This window comes from Corapipo altera, unplaced genomic scaffold (genome assembly GCF_003945725.1).
Source record: "Corapipo altera isolate COAL_440 unplaced genomic scaffold, ASM394572v1 44b, whole genome shotgun sequence".
NCBI classification, from domain to species: domain Eukaryota; kingdom Metazoa; phylum Chordata; class Aves; order Passeriformes; family Pipridae; genus Corapipo; species Corapipo altera.
In genome coordinates, this window is record NW_020884932.1 from 1,835,478 (window position 1) to 1,852,025 (window position 16,548).

A 16,548-nucleotide genomic window follows, 5' to 3' on the forward strand; every position below is an offset into this window, starting at 1 on the left:
CAAATACCTTGAAGTATGACACGTTATGAACAAATTCACCCACCTTTAGAACATCCCTTTTTACTGGAGATAAATAAGAAGCCAAAATATTTGCTATCTTTTCCAGGAAAATCCCTACATGACTCTCACAAATATCAGCAATTGTCCTAGATGCGCTGAGTAACTTGTAATTGCTCTAAAATCAAGACAAGGTGGATGGTGTGCTTGCTTTCAGTATTGGATCTTCAGAGGTGATAGAGCTTGCCAATAGACTAAAGATCTGCTTACAGGCATCTGCAAATCTGTCACCCTGCTGCTGCATCTGGTTGACAGTGGGAGGGTTATTATGAGACCCTGAGGACTGTCCTGACAGTGCATCACCTGAGTCCAGTGCTCTCCCCAACATGAAATCAGGGAATGGCGCTCTGTGAGACTCATTTCTCTGACCATAATGTAGTGTCTGGCAATTAATGTCAATGTTAATTAATATAGATAATTCATACACATTACAAGATAAATATCCAAAGAATATCATCAGAACTGATAAAGCAAATGTAGGATTTGATGAAGATTTGTATTGCAGAGCTATAGAATCATAGAATCATAGAATCAACCGGGTTGGAAAAGACCCCTGAGATCATCAAGTCCAATCCTTGATCCAATGCTGCCGTGGCTACTAGACCATGGCACTAAGTGCCACATCCAGTCTCATCTTAAAAACCTCCAGGGATGGTGAATCTGCCACCTCCCTGGGCAGCCCATTCCAATGTCTGATTACTCTCTCTGTAAACCTCCCCTGGTACAGTTTAAGACTGTGCCCTCTTGTCCTATTCCTGGTTGCCTGGGAGACTGGTAGATGGGTAGACTGGTTTTTCCAGAAGTTTGAAAGAGTCAGACACCTGAACCCATAGGAAATTGATGGGCAGAGATTGTTTAGGAGGTTGGCCCTGTAAAAATGCCTGAGAACCTTTTGCAAGCAGGGATGAAAGCAAAAAATAGTAAAAATGATAGGCAAAAGTAGGATGGCAAATGGATGGAAAACAAAGAGGGTTTTTTAATCCCTTGAAGATACTAAAAGAAAGGAAAGCTCTTTCTGAAAATGATTTTATTTTTCCTACTTATTAAGTAAACAAAATGTAACACTGTGAATAAAAGCAATCAAAAGAAATCAGTATACTAGAACATAATTCAACTGCCAGGTTTCAGGTGTAATATGTACTTTTACTTTTTTATTTCCATAGAAAACCCCCATATTTTATTTGTTTTGTCAACATTCCACATTTATTTTTAATAATAAACAAAGGGCAGATACCTTGGCCGTATCTTCTATTTGGCAGCAATACTTCCACAATTTATTGAAAGTCATATTTAGAAAAAAGACATTCTTTTTCTTTTCCTTAACAAAGTGAGAACAAAAATACTGTTGTAAGAACATGGAGGCCATTGTGGAACCCTTCTGGAAAGCTGCTTTGACTGGGGCATTTTCAGGAGTCACACCAACAGAAAACTAATGCACTACTGAATCAAAATCCTACAGTACATTTTGCAACCAAATGCACTTAAAAAACTCTACAAATTGCTAATGTTCACATGGCTGAATTAATAGCCCTTGAAAAAGACTTGTAAAATTGTTTTGTTAATGCAGTCATTCAAATACATTCATCCAGCTATAAAGAAGACACCCAGTAGGCTCTAACTGGTTATATTTTCATAAAACCCAGAAATAACAGCGCCATGATGGCAGGGGGATAATTTTCTAATTGGATCAGGGACAGTGTAAACAATTTTGATCAGACATCTGTTTCTGAAGTCTCACTTCCTAGGCTTGTAAGCTATGTGACAATTAATTTTCATTATTAAGCATCCCAACCTTTGAGGTTGAAAACACGAATTCTCTATTCCTTCTTTATTCCTTCTCTCCCTGAAATGCACAGTTCAGAAAAAGACAAATAACACAGTTTATTTCAGTTTTCCTAATTTGGAGACATATAATAATTAATCAATCCAACAAATTGATATTTGGAACCTGATTGTAGCTTTAGAGATTTTTACATTCAGGAATAAGAGTTCCACTATCTTTTCAGAGGAACTTTTAGGTTAATATAACCCTTTGCAACTTATTGAAAGTCTCTGTTCACTGTATGTATAATTTCTGCTTCTGAAAAGTTACTTTACAAATAAATGCATCCAACCAAAAACTGCTGTGTGATATTCTAAGTCTGGATAGGACAACTCCGAAGGAAAAGAGATATAATTTAGGAAGAAAAAGCAAGGAAAATTTTACTTTACCTGTGTTTACATGACAGATGGTGAGCAGAATCTTGGGTAATCTGTTAGCCCTTGTGAGCGAAATCAATTAAGTTTAGAAAAGCTATTTATTGCCAGGGAGATTAAAAAGTAATTAGCAATTATAAAGAAATCTGCAAAGGTCCTAATTATAATGAAGCAATGAATTTAGTTTCTGAACAGGAGAGAGGTTCTAAATACAAGGGAAGTTTGTATCTTATCTGTTGCTTATTAAGAATATATCAAGCCCTAGCTTTTTGCTGATTTGGTGACGATCTCTGGAAAGGCCTCCTGGATTTTTTATCACAATGCTGACACAAGAATAACAGCCTTAATATCAGTTTATTAAAACACAACTGCAGGATTAAGTACTTGGCTAAAAAACATTTAGCAACATATAGGAAAATAATCTTAGATTTTTTTTCAATCTCATATTCTTTCATCTTTTCCCGCAGTTGATTTTAGTTTTATTTAGCCATTTACTTCTACCATTACAATCATATTTTTTTCTATTTCTAAGAGATGGGCATAAGAAGAATAATATAATTTACACATTAAGTTTCCATGAGATGTACATCCCAGAATAAATTCCACCTATTTGAACCATACTTATTTTGATAAGTTTTTGTGGTACAGCAAATCTTTTTCCTGTTTAAAAAGTTCATTGTTTCATTTATGTGGATTCTTTTTAATGAAAGAACTCAGGCAATTTGCTAGGTGATCACTAGGAACTGCTGAAAAGAATATATTTATATATGCCTAAAGGTGATCATGGAACATTTCTGTCAATCATACAGACATAAAGTAGGGAAACACCTAGGTTGAAGGAAAAGTCAGCAGCATCAAATCCCTAGCGTTTACAGGACATGTGAAGATATGCCTTAGGCAAGCTATGAGAGGAGGTCTTCTCAGTCACTTGTGGTCCAGACTGCCTGAGTTTCTTCCCTGCTGTGCCACTGTTCTTATTCCTGAATCTGACAGACATATGGTAAAATGGAAATGTAAGCCTTCACTGTTTTGGTGTGATGTGGCAACTTTTCAGGAAGACATCTCCCACCACTAGTGATTGCTCAAACAGTACTAGGAATTCTTTGCAGGTGAGGGCTTTTTTAAACTAGATTTCTTTGTCAACATGTTTCAAGTGTTTTCAAAATAGCTTTTCTCCATGTAAACTACTACAATGTTACCAGTGATCATCCTCATAAATGCATTTCATTAAGATATGGGTGAGGTATATGTATCTCCTCAGCACCTCTGGTTCTGAATAGTCTTTTCAGCGCATTTATAAGAGAAGCGTTCACATTCTGAATATGTAATATTCAGAGGCAGAACTAAAATAGTTGTGACAAGCACTGAAAATGTTATGTTCTAGTTTACTCTTTTCAATGGTATGCTCCATGCTCTTCAGCAGAATACCTAAACAGCTGCAGTCTTCTCCAAGGACAAGAACTCTCAAAGTCTTTTGAATTCTTCTGTAAGGCTAAAGGTTTTTCTTCCCTCTATGAGAACTTTGAAAGATCTGGAAATTACCGTGTTTTGTTGAAGATTTTGTATTTTTAATATATCGCTTCTTTTCCATTTTGAGATAATAGTTCGTTAGCTAAACACTTAGAGACTTCTGTTATGTTCATGCAAGCAGCACAAAAACAACTTTCCCCTACTAACAGCTGTCTTTTTGAGAGCCCACCTTGATCAATATGCATCAAAACAAAATCTGCGAACAGTGTGCTTTCCTCAAACCATCCAATATTTAAGCATGTCCTATGTGTAAATGACTGGCATTCATAGCTGATCATCTTTTGCTTCTTCAGTTCTTCCATTTCTCTTTACAAATTCTGGGGTGCCTTAATGTGCTTGTTTGAGCATCTCACAAGGAAAAGGTAGAAAATCCCCAGATATGAAAGTTAAGGTTTTTGAAATCTGTAGACTTACTGTTAGATTTCCAAAACCGAATATAGACATTTAAGTAAACAGTGCTCAGTCTTAGAGGTGCTAGGTATTTATACTTTCTGTGGTTGTCAGTGGAGCAGGTGAACTTTAAAGATGCCTGAAAAGCAGACTACTTTAATTAATTATTTTAACCATGGATTTGAGGACCCAATGTTAAGTATAATCATCAATACAAAAGACAGCAGTAAAAGAACACTCCATTGCCTGCTGTTATCTGTCCTGTGGATCCAAAATTGGAAGCATCACTTTTAAAACTTTCTAAAATGGTTCAGACCAATGTTGTGGTCCAGAATGAATGGAAGTCCAATATTTTCCTTATTTTTCCCAGTATTTTTATTGTTACTTTTACTGAATATTTGTGAGGTCCTTCCTTCTTTCATACTACCTTATTCTTCTTAGCACATGAATAATTTCATGACTTTGTAAAGACCTAGAGATGAATTAAATTTGAGATGAAAGGAAAAGAGATTAATAGTGAAAATGAAAAAGCTTTCTCCTTTTGTGACTTAAAAAAAGTGACTGAAATACTACAAATTCACCGCCAGTGCTTTTCTGAGAAGTATTTATGATCATAGATGTTTATAAGCCAAGACATTTCTGTAAAAATCCCTATGTGTTTAAGGGATAGTTTTATGCAAGTAAGGAACATATCCTTAATGACTCATCTTCAGGTTTTATTTTTAGAACAGTGCCACAATATTTTAGTATAATTTATTAAAAATGTAATATGCTGTTAGCTCTGAAGTTGTAAATGAAGCATGTAGGAGGAAAGGGATTACTACTGTACAGCTTCTGAAACAGGGAATAATTATAGTCCTTCCAGAATAAGAAGGGGGTGGAAAAATACTGTGTAATACGTTCTGTATAGGTTTTCCTTTCAGTGACAGACTGATTCAGCTTTAAAAACTGCAAATTTTTAAGCTCCTGCTGGATGTTTGCAACCAACCACGTGACTGGTCTATGGAGAGAAGGAATGGTTATAGTCTTAGATGGTTCATCCATGGTTCCAGATGGCTGTAGCTCTGAGAGTTTGCAATAGAATCACTCCTGCATTGTCTAAGAGAGTAGCCTTGAGGCGATATATTTTCAAAAGGACACTGAGAAATTTGGAATTATTTTGTTATTTTGCTGGCTCCAGTTCTGTAAATTTGGAGGCAGTGTTTATTGTACCTACTATTCCTAGCTGAAATTGGGATTTTTTTTTTTTTAAGTCTGTGTGCTGTTTTTAAAGACTGTGTCTATCCCAGGGAGCTTGGAGACAACCTGGCCAAAGACAAGAGAGGAAAAAAAAAGCTGGAGAAACTACCTGGCTTGTCAGAAAAGGCTCTGAAAAGGAAATATGTCTTCCCTGGCTCCTACATGAATGTCTTATTCACACTGGATCAGTGTTGCTTGCGCACCTCATCCTGATCCTTAGAAGTTGATGGGGATCTATCAGGCTTCAATTCTTTTGAGTGCTAAGGAGTACTTGAAGGATAAGAAGTTCATATATAGACCCTTGTTTATCTCACTTTACAACTTCCATCTATTTTACTTTATATCTAAAACAGTTCAATTTGTATTCCTTATGCACTAAAAATTGACACTTATTTTGGTTTGGAACCCCTCCCTTTTTTTTTTGATAATTTTCATTAGGTAAAGGATGAATAATGTCTTGTGCTTTTACAAATGTTTTGAGGATTTTGAAAATTTCTTATAACCAGTTATAATGTCAAGAATAATTTTGTTCCAGTGAGAAAAAAAATCCAATCCTTTTAATTTGTCCTTCATAATTACTTATGACAGTGCCTCAAAGGAGCCAAGCTTGCTGGCTTTTGACCAGAGATAAGTCACAACTGCACTTCAAAGTGTAGATCTCTGAAGAGGCTGAACCTTAGCCTTCTTCAGAAAACATCTTTTAACCTGTGAATATCTATTGCTGGCTAGTTAAAACCAAACTCCTAAGTGCCTTAAAGTGGTTAACCTCAGTATGTCAAACATAGACAGACAAGTGATTTCTCTGAAACATGGTTTTCATATGTGGTCCATGTGAACCCTAGGATAATGTTTTCTCAGCAGCTGAATTTTTTTCCTGAACTGCACTAAGCAACTTCAGAAGAAAAAGCTTTTACAGAGTAATATTATTTTTTAAGTTCAGCAGAGTTAATAGACATTCTGCCAAACAAATCCCCTCTGTGTGAAGCATAGCGGTGCTTTTTAACTTCAGATTGTTCCCTTATTTTGATAGGGTGGCAGGAAGATTATTAGGCAAACTGATGCTCCTTTTCTCTTTGACTATGAACCAGAGTATCCACAAACTGGCAGACACAACCAAGGCTGCCAGTGTGTGCAGCTGTCCTCATATCTATTTGCTCATCATATAGGAGGCTGAGAATCTTACATTTCCCAGTCAGCAATGGGTTATTCTGCTATTACAGCTCAATTAACACATTTATCCTTATTATTTAATACTTGTACTATGACTTGAAAACATAACTACCTGCAGATGTCAGTTGTTGGTGTATGACACGGACTCTCCCATTCATTTTGTTATCATTAGGCAGCAACTTGAAGGAAATATTGGCCAAAAGAAGAAATGAGAAGGGAAAGAAAGCAATGGTTGGTGCCTTTGCACTGACAGAGGAAAGTCTCATCAAATAATCCATAGTTTCAGTGTTGGTAATATTTTACCAGCAGAAAATCTTTCTTTAATTGGAAGGGAGACTGCAAAGATTGTAAAGCCTCTTGAATGAAATGCTGAGCAACAAGGCAGCTGGGGAGACCTTATTTTGTCCTTTCAGTTCTTAAAAGGGGGCTTAGAAAGGTGAGAACAAAGTTTTTAGTAGAGCCAGTTGTGATAGGACAATGAGTAGTGGTTTTAATCTAAAAGTAAGTAGGTTCATGTTAGATTTAAGGAATATGTTCCTCACAATGAGGGTGGTAAATCATTGGCACAGGTTGCCCAGGGAGGTGATAGATGCCCTGTCCCAGGGAACATTTAAAGTCAGGCTGGACAGGGCTCTGAGCAACCTCATCTAGTTGAAGATATCCCTGATCACTGCAAGGCAATTGGACGAGATGACCTTTAAAGGTCCTTTCAGTGCAAACTATTCTGTGATTCCTATGACCTTACCACGTAAATCTGAAGCTCTGTGTACCACTTTGCACTCTTCAGTCCTGAATTCCTGACACCCAACATTTCCACTGAAGTAATAAGAAATCAAAAGTAAGATAGCCTACACTGTTAGAAGACAGATGTAGCAGGTTTGTATTGGCTGATAATAATAATATAGCAATAGAGAACTTAAGCGAAAAAAAGGTAAGCAAAAAAGGTAGGATTTTTCCCTCCATTGGTTCATATAGAAACATACCAACCCATAACGATTATGGCTAATGAGGGGAGAGGAAGGAAGGCTTAAAATTTTCAGCAAGCAGTAGTACCTTGGGTAAGGCATTTTACTGGAAGGGACCGGGGTTGGGAGCTGGCACTGTTTCTGGATCTGCATTTCCGAGGCTCAGTTTCTCTTGGAGCAGCCACATCAACGTCCCTACAAACGTTCCCTTGCCTACGGGATAAATCCTAACCCAGCAGTGGGGTCTCTTCCAGCCAGGTTCAAACCTGTAAGAGTTGCCCCGACAGCACACGAGCCCCGGTGTAAATGAGTGGTAAAACACCATCAGAATGTCAAACTGCTCGTAGCAAAGGGACCGTGCGGCAGCCACCTGTGATTTCACTGTGACGCCGTATTCCTGCCAACAGCTGCTGCTGTGCATTTAACCTTCCCAGCCCGGCCATCCTAAATCCCGGGTTTCCCCTCTCGGTGAAATCACCGCTAATTCCTCCACCCCACCCCAGCCCAGCCAGCCCCGGTAAAACCCTGCCCCTCATGCCCTGACAGCCTCTCCCGCTGCCGCAGCCGCGGCTCCTCATTTACATTCGCCGCCTCTCCCGCTGCCGCCGCCGCCGCTGCTCCGCGCCCCCGCGGCGGGGCCGCCGCCGCCTCCCCCCGCCCTGCCGCAAACAGGGACCCTTCCCGGGGAGGCCGGGCCGGCGGGAGCCCCGCCCGCACCGCCGGGGGAGCAGCGAGGAGCGGCGGTGAGTGCCCGGCAGGCAGCAGCAGCAGCAGCAGCAGCAGCGCCGCTCGCTCCGTAGCGCGGCGAAGGGCAGGGCAGAGCAGGGCAGCGGTAAGCGACGGCAGCGGCCGGATCCTGCTCCCCGGGGCTCGGCTCGGCGGCACAAACCCCGGAGTAATGGGTGGGAGACGGGGGAGGGAGGGGGCTCCGCTTGCGAGAAGCGTTTGCTTAGGTTTTCTCCTTGCTCTTATTTTACGAGATGTGATCCGGAGTGGCAGCTGCCTGGTGGTTTGCGCCGGTAGTTTAAGGAGCGTTGCGTTGTAACTGTGCTTCTGCAGCATAGTGGGCTCGGTTGTAATGTGAATAAGCAGTTTCAGGGGCAGGCACGTAGTGAAAATCGTGTGTGGGTTATTTCCACTCTTTTCGAATGGGTGGGAGCTGTGGGGAGAGGTGACATTAGTATCTATCACTGCATAAAAAGCATCATATCGCTGGCAGAAGGCAGGATTTTTATGTTTTTGCTTTTGAAGCAGGAACTACAAGGTGCTTGTCACGACCAGTTTGCCGAGATGTGTATTGGTAATGTACAGCCAAAGGCACGAGACTGCTCCATATCATAATGAACTGGGAGCCTGTGGCTGGCATGTTGTGTTTAAAGTAGAACACTGCATGTAAGACAGTATCCTTTTTTAAACATGTCTTGAAGCGTAACCACTGAAGAAGCCTGTTGTAGTACTGTGATAGGCAGTACCTTTTATCTAGGCAGTTTACAAGAGATAGCCTTCATAGATTTCTCTCAAATAGTAGGAGGGGCCAGATGACTGTTTCGGGAAAATATTTTAAAGCATAGATTGAATAGATGGGTTGTTACAGAGATAAAACAACTATGGATAAGTAATTAAGGATTGAACTTACTTAAACGGGAAAAATTGGAAAGGAAACTGAACTATGCTATGAATAAATGGCCATATTTATGCAGCAGAACTACAAAATATACACTGTATCAGAGAAATTCACCTCTCAACTGCAGAAAGCAGTCAGGCATTCGAGGTCTGTGGAGGGAGTCCTTTATATGGAGAGGCTGCTGTGGAAAAAGCTGCTAATTAAAGCAAGTAGGATCAGTTCCTCTTTATCCTATTGACAATGTAATGTTTAAAAATGACCCCTTGACTGCCTCGGGAGGTAAATCAGCAATGGGAATGTGCTTCTGATAAATGAGGGTGTCATTTTACAGATGGCCTTTTCTTTTGGGGGGGCAGAAGAGGGGAAGGTGTTCAAATTAGTAGATTAAGGAATACAATTCAAAAGAAACATTTTTTTTAAAGCTGACATTTTCTCCTAATGCTTTGCAGCACTACCTCTGGAAGGCAGATGCAACTGTTAAAATCTATATTAAGTTCTAACTCTTACGTTTGCAGAGTGATTTTAACCGGATAAATTGCAGGTATAGTTAACAGTGTAGTAATAGTCACACTACCGGTATCTGAAGATAATCTGGTGACTTAAAACCTCCATTATTAGACTGAAATCTACACATGCAAGCAATTGGCTAGTACCTACTGTGCTGTCGTCCCAGAGTGACCTATTCCCCTCTAGTTTCTGTGTCTGGCTTACTGTAAATCATAATCATAAAGTAATCTTTGATGCAGATGCAGTGAAATTATTATGCTAAATTTCTTTCCAGCTATTCTGATTGTGGTGGACCATGCTAATCAACTGTGTGAACACCAGGTATCCCTTTAAAAAAATAATTGTTGCTTTGAGGATTTGAAAACTGCAGAAACACCTTTAATCCTATTAGAACTGATGGAATTTGCTCTACTCTTGTAAACTGATGTTCTTTAGACTAATGCCAGGTATGGAATAGTTTGAACTTTAGTCTTTCTGCCGGAGAGATTAAAGAAAGAGGGAAGGCAATTACAAGCGTTACAATGGTAGAGATGCAGTTATGGGATTGTGCCCAAGATCTGCAGTTACAGCAGCATAATGCAGGATAAAATGAAACTCAAGCTTATTATTGACAAAGTCTTTTATTTCTGCTAATAAAACTGATGTGCCAATATAATGGTGAAATATCTGCAATAATGTGCATATATTAAAGACATTTTATGTATTGACATTGCCTTTAAAAGTTTGAAAACACTGGGCAGCCTTTCCTCTCCTGGCAACAGGAGGCAATATTCCTAAGTGCTTTTGCTGAAGCATCTGCTCTGGTGCTGCCTTCCATTGGAGGTTTGGCCTTAACAGATAAGATGAATCAGCACAGATTACATTTCTTCACAGCCTGCAGCTCCCCATATCAAGAGTTCAGCTAAACTGAATCCCTCAGTGGCCATGCAACAGACTTCAGTTGCATCAACACCCAACCAACTCATGCTCCAGTCTAGCTCATTGGATTATAAGTAGACCAGAGGTTTTGGCTGTGCTGTAAATTGATTTAATCAACTGCCAAGTAAATAGAGACAATTAATATACACATAAATTCTAGTGTATGTATTTGCAAATTATTTATTCTTGTCAGAGTTAGTGGATCTGTGTAAAAACTTTCCCTGAATTGTTTCATGACATCCTTGTTTGTGTAAAATATGAACTGGTATGCCTGGCTCTATTAACTAAAGAACTAAATAAATTAATAACCAAAAAATGATTTTTTAATGGATAATTACTAAGTTTTTGCATCCAAACCTCAGCTAGAGGAGGAGGAGCACAACTAAAGACAATATGATCTGTCTACAACAGATCTCCTTTGAGTGATAGAGTGCAGTTTTATGACTGTGGTACTGAAGATGTTAAAGTTAAAATCAATAGAAAATTAAAGTGAACCAAAAGCTATCATGTTATTCTCTGAAGTATTCCAAGGAAATCACTAGACAACACAGTTACTATGGGGTAACTGCAGATTACTCATTTGGAGGCACATGCTGGCTACAGTAAACGTACAAAATAGGAAGAATCAAAGTCTCTGTTAATTTTCTAACTTAACATCTGCAAAAAGAAAACTTCATAGTTGACTCTCTTGTCTGACTGAAGACTGAGTTATTCTTCAAAAGAAACAAGAGTGAGCCCAGGTTGTAATTTTCTACCTACTTTGTAGTCGGTTGTAAATAAAGCTTCTCAAACTGAGTTTGAGATACTAGAACTCAGAATGCTGAGGTTAGAGGCGTTCCAAATGAATCATCAATGATCAGAATGTGGTAACTGTTGCAATAATGAGCAATGGGTGTAGGAAAGAGCGCCCCATCTGTTGCTCCTGGCTGATGGAGGAATGATTATGCAGAACACTTAGCCACCTCTTTGAGCAAGAACGTGATGCATCTGTGCTTGATACTGGATAATCCTTGCCACTGACAATATATGTAATTCATAGGTAAAGCATTCACTGTGACCTTTGCTGGTAGCATTCCCTGAAAGAAGAGTATGAGCTGGCACACTTGCCAGCTTTCCTTTGTAAAGCTCTCTGGAGCGCTGGGTAAGGGTCTGACTTGTTCTTTATTATGGCAATGAATGCTCTAGGCTCTCACAACATTCTTTCTGCATCAGAAAGCAGGTTTTATCCAGTGTTCTAGGAGGCTGAGGAAAAGATTTGCTAACTAAAATTGCCTTGGCAGTCACCATTTGGGAGCGTGATATAAAGGGCAAGACATAATGTAATGCCACAAGTGGGCAATGCATTAAATGCTGAAAGTAGAAGTACTGATCTTTCTGCAAGCAGCAGTGATCACTGGAGCTTTTCTTCTAAGAAAAGCACAAAAGGATCTTTATGATTCTTAGAGTAAGGATCATCTCTAACATCTAGGTGAATTTTCAAAGTAATTTTTTCATCAGTCCATTCCATCCATGAAGTATAGAGACTTCAATTGAAATTCTTGTACCACTGTTCAGGGTAAGGTTTTTAACTTAGCCAGGTCAGTAACATACTATGGTCAACTTGTTTAAAAAAAAAGTTAATTAGGGAACAGGGCTTTGTTTACAGGCTCATAAAATGGCTGAAGTTGCAGGGACCTCTGGAGGTTGTGTGGTTCAACCCTCTGCACAAAGCGTCTATTGCACAGGACTGCGTGCAGCTGAGTTTTGAAATATCTCCAGTCTCCAGGGTTGGAGACTCCACTACCTCTTTGGATCACCTTTAGCTGTGTTGGACCAATCTCACGGTGAGAGTTTTCTTCTGTTTAAATGGAATTGCTTGTATTTTTGTTTGTGCCTGTTTCGTCTTGTTCTTTCAATGAACCCCTGAGAAGAGCCTGGCTTCACCTTCTTTACTGTCCCTTCTTTGTCAGGTGGGCATGCTTCTTGTCTATGGTCAGCTTGTCCACTGAGGGCCCCAGGTCTTTCTCTGCAAAGCTGTTTTGCCAGCCAGTTGGCCTCCAACCTCTACTGGTACAAAAGGAGAGGGAGGGCTAAAGAAAGATGAGAAGATGAGAAAATGACAAAGGGAAAAGGGTAGGAAATGTGGTGAGGGGTGCGTGGGTGGGTGGGAGTGTGCAGAGGAATGCAGGCATCTGGAGACATCATGCTGGTTGCAACAGGCTGGTTTACCTCAGCCTTATTACAGTGCTATTGAGGGAAGACCACATATCAATCTGCAAGTGCTCCTGTGGCTGGTAATTTAGGCAGGATTTAATGCATCCTGTAAACAATGACATTAATATGAATCAAAAGGGGTATGTGGGTTTTTTTCTCTGAGATATGTATGCTTCCAGGGAAGCAAGGACGTTTTTAGCCGTCTTTGCAACGGCATAAGTTCTGGCAGTTTTGGTATGATTTAGTAAAAGGTTTGGCTGGGCAGCTCACTCTGCCTTATTAAGTGCTGTCTATTAAGTCAGACTTTTCCAGGAAGGACTTTTAAGTAAAACATCACAATGCATTAAAGGAACAAGCATAGTTCTATGGCAAGACAGTAGTACAATATGTTAGTTGTGGGAGACATGGGGGAATCTGTGGTGAAAGAAGCCTTCTGTGGTCGCTTAAAGGATCACCTGGCATTCCTATTGTAATCCAGTGGTAATTCTCTAGAATAGATGATGCAGGACTACATTTAGAAGTCCTTTATGATGGTCCTAAAATGAGATAAGATTAATTCCAGTGTTCCATAACACATGTATGCATGTACATTTGAGAATATAGCTCCTTATGTTTGGAAATCACACAGGTGTATTGGGAATCTTTCATAGTTGAGAAGTAGTTGCAGCTATGTCCTTATCATTGGTCCATCTCCACATCCACTGTAAATAGGTCACTCAAAGTGAATGGAGCAGTACCTGTCTGCCCGCTGTACTTTTGGTTTTTTCTACATAAAATACGGTTTTCCTTTTGAAAGACTTCAGAGCTATGATCCATGCTAGGATGTTAAAACAATGGTTTATAGCGTGTTGTGCAACTTCAGATTACAGAGGTAGAGGTAGAATACTCTCTTTATACAAGCACACACTGAAAAACTAAGATCAACTTTTCACACAGTAAGATTTTAGGAGGTAGAGCTAAGTGGAGATGAAAGCAATGCAACCACTTTTAAATATTGATAATGCTCCTTTGCTCGGTTTTAGCATTTTATACCAATGTAGATTAACAGTGTAACTGATCAGGACAGTAGCTAATCATGATGTTATCTCTCAAACAACTCCCCTTGCTTCAGTTTCTGAGTAAATAGTTAAAGGTGTATCATGTAATCAGACACTTGAAGACACTCAAGCAGTTTGGTTAGTTAATCTGTACTTTTTGTAGTTCATATAATGTCTATCGTTATGTGGGAAAACACTGTGAGATAATGAGAATATTATATACAAAGGAATAGAACTAGTATACATCCAAAGTGTGAATACAAACTAGTATTGTAGAGTTCTATTTATAGTGGTAGATTCAAGGGGATTTCCATTTCTGTTTCTATTAGCATTTGAGCAGAGACTCTGCATCATGAAGGTAATTAATCTCAGTAATCAACCAGGAAAAAACCCCCAGGTTTAGATGCCTTTTCACTCTTCATCTTGCTTACTTCTGTTGGCTAATTCCTCTTTGTTATTTGATGTAGACTGCCTTGTATCTATCCCTGCAGTCACATAAATGACATAAGTGCATGCAGAGAGTCCTAATTCCATAGGAATTTTGCACATGACAACCAATTTTTCCACTTAACCGTAATCAGTTCTTCAGTAGTATTGTGGGAGTGGTATGCCATCAGAGTTCTCTTTACCTGCATCCAGGCACATGTCAAAGCCTATGTCCCCTTTCATAACCTGCTGCCTCTTCCTGCCAAGTTGAGAGGCCCCGGTCCATGTTTCAGTGAAGTTCCTCTTTGACCCACCATTCAAAGGACAGCAGCCACTCGCCTCTGTCTGAACCCTGCTTGCTTAAGGTCTCCATGGTGCTACAGAGAAAAGGACAATGATCATCTTCTCACTGAGCTGGTTGGCTGTGTAGTGCCAAAAAGATGTGTTGGCTGCCACTCCTGACATACAGGCTCTGGTCATCCAACAGGTCTGAGAGGGCAGGAGAGTTCAGTCTTTTAAGACCAGATTTACTTATGCGAGGATATTTGACTTATGTTGGATTTTGATTCTGCAGAGTGATACAGCATCGTGCCAAAATCACAACCCAAGCATGGTATTGCTATTGTAATATACAATGTTATCGCCGTGCAAACTGCTTCCCTGTGCCAGTCTCTGCCTGCTCCACTGTCTGGAAGGAGAAGAGTTAGTCCTAATTAGAGAGGTCCAAAACCATGGATTGAATAAAAATATAGCCTGGAAATGTTCAGATAACCTGCATAGTGTGGCATTGTCAATATTGTTTCCTAGCAGTTTGTGTTGTGGTGCTTAATTTGGAAGAGTTTATGTTGCATTTTTTCCCATGTTAAATCATGACTCTCATTTTATCCAGTACTTCTGAATGACAGATCTTTTACTTCACATAAATCAAGTCCTGACACTTGTTGGAAGTAAAAGAGGAGCCTGCATAATGTTGGTTTTTATTTGGAGATGGAGTCAAGGACTGCAGGTTAATTGTACGTGACCTTTCACATCTGAGATATGTCTGCATGGAGGAGGAGGCACAGGTCCCTTGAAACATCTCCCAGGATCAAGGCTTTTTCTAGCTCCATGGGGAGTTTCAGGTTTAAATACCAATTAAATCAGATGTAGCCAGTGTGCCATCAGCGTGTGATATGCCAGCTCTGCCGTGCAGTGTCTTTGTGTCCATCCTTCATGGTAGGGATTTACACCAGGATGTAAGTCTACAAGTGGTTACTGTAGTGTAAAGTGTTATCACTGTTGATTTGCAGGTATTCTGGCTGAAGTGAGTTAATTTTCAATTTTCCATAGTAGAAAAAGAGAGGCAGGGAGCAACCTACATAAGATGTTTATGCTACAAACTGCATATACACAAGACTATATTAATCTTTGAAATACTCATAAACAATTTCTGTGGAGAGCAGGGGCAACTTTTAAGCAGCAGGAGCCCAAATGTGGAAAGCAGCATATGTGCATCCCATTTTCTGTGCCATGGTGCTGGAACCAGTGCTGTCGGGTGAAATCTCATAATGAAGCAGTTGTTTGAGCAGTTGAGTTCAGCTCAGCAAAGCAGCTCTTGAACTAACGTGGACTGCCTGTGTGCCAGTAAACAGATAATTACACACCATTGTTTAATGGAACTTTCATGAAAACTGAAATATGTTTTTGTAAAATCCACCATGAAAATGTGTTCTGCTTGTGGACCCTGCATATAGAGTTCAGGGTATCTGCTGTACAGTCTGCAGTGGGGAGTCAAACATACCCTGAGATTAGCTTGGTTGGTTACAGCATCATGCTAATAATACCAAGGTCGTGGATTTGATCCCTGGATGTCTGTTCACTTAAGAGTTGGACTCGACCCTAGTGGGTCCCTTCCAACTCAGAATATTCTGTGATATATAAGTGACTCCCTCATAGCTTCCACAGAGGAAAACTCTTTTGCTTAAGAAGAGGACCTGTTGTTTGGTTCTCAGAGGTCCTTTTGATTTGGATGACCAAATTTAGATACTTGGAAGGCACTGCAGCTATAGATACGCTTGAAGAATCTCACTGTGCTTCCCGGAATAGTTCTAAAAAAATAAGAATTTCTCTGACTGACTTTTCTTACTGTCTCACTAATTTACTCTGGTCCTGAAAACCTCTAAACAGTGGCCAAAGTCACTTTTTTGGAAGGTTTTTTTCTTTTATGTTACCTTAATTGCTGAACATAAATCTTGGCCACTCTGTCAGCCTCTAGTTTCTCAGATTTGTAACATTCCTATTCCTGAACTAGTATTTA

At 39.8% G+C, this 16,548-nt stretch overlaps 1 protein-coding gene across 4 annotated transcripts in view; it reads left to right on the plus strand.

The window, feature by feature from the left end:
• Positions 1-8,335: 8,335 nt before the first annotated feature.
• TMEM108 (transmembrane protein 108) overlaps positions 8,336-16,548 on the plus strand; it is a 162,230-nt gene continuing 154,017 nt past the window's right edge. For 2 of the 4 annotated variants that reach the window (XM_027659522.1, XM_027659525.1), the window contains exon 1: positions 8,336-8,379. The gene's annotated coding sequence lies outside the window, so the exon portion shown is untranslated. Of the gene's footprint in view, positions 8,380-12,401; positions 12,420-13,251; positions 13,270-16,548 lie in introns of those variants that run through there. The other 2 variants (XM_027659523.1, XM_027659524.1) reach the window with 2 other exon arrangements.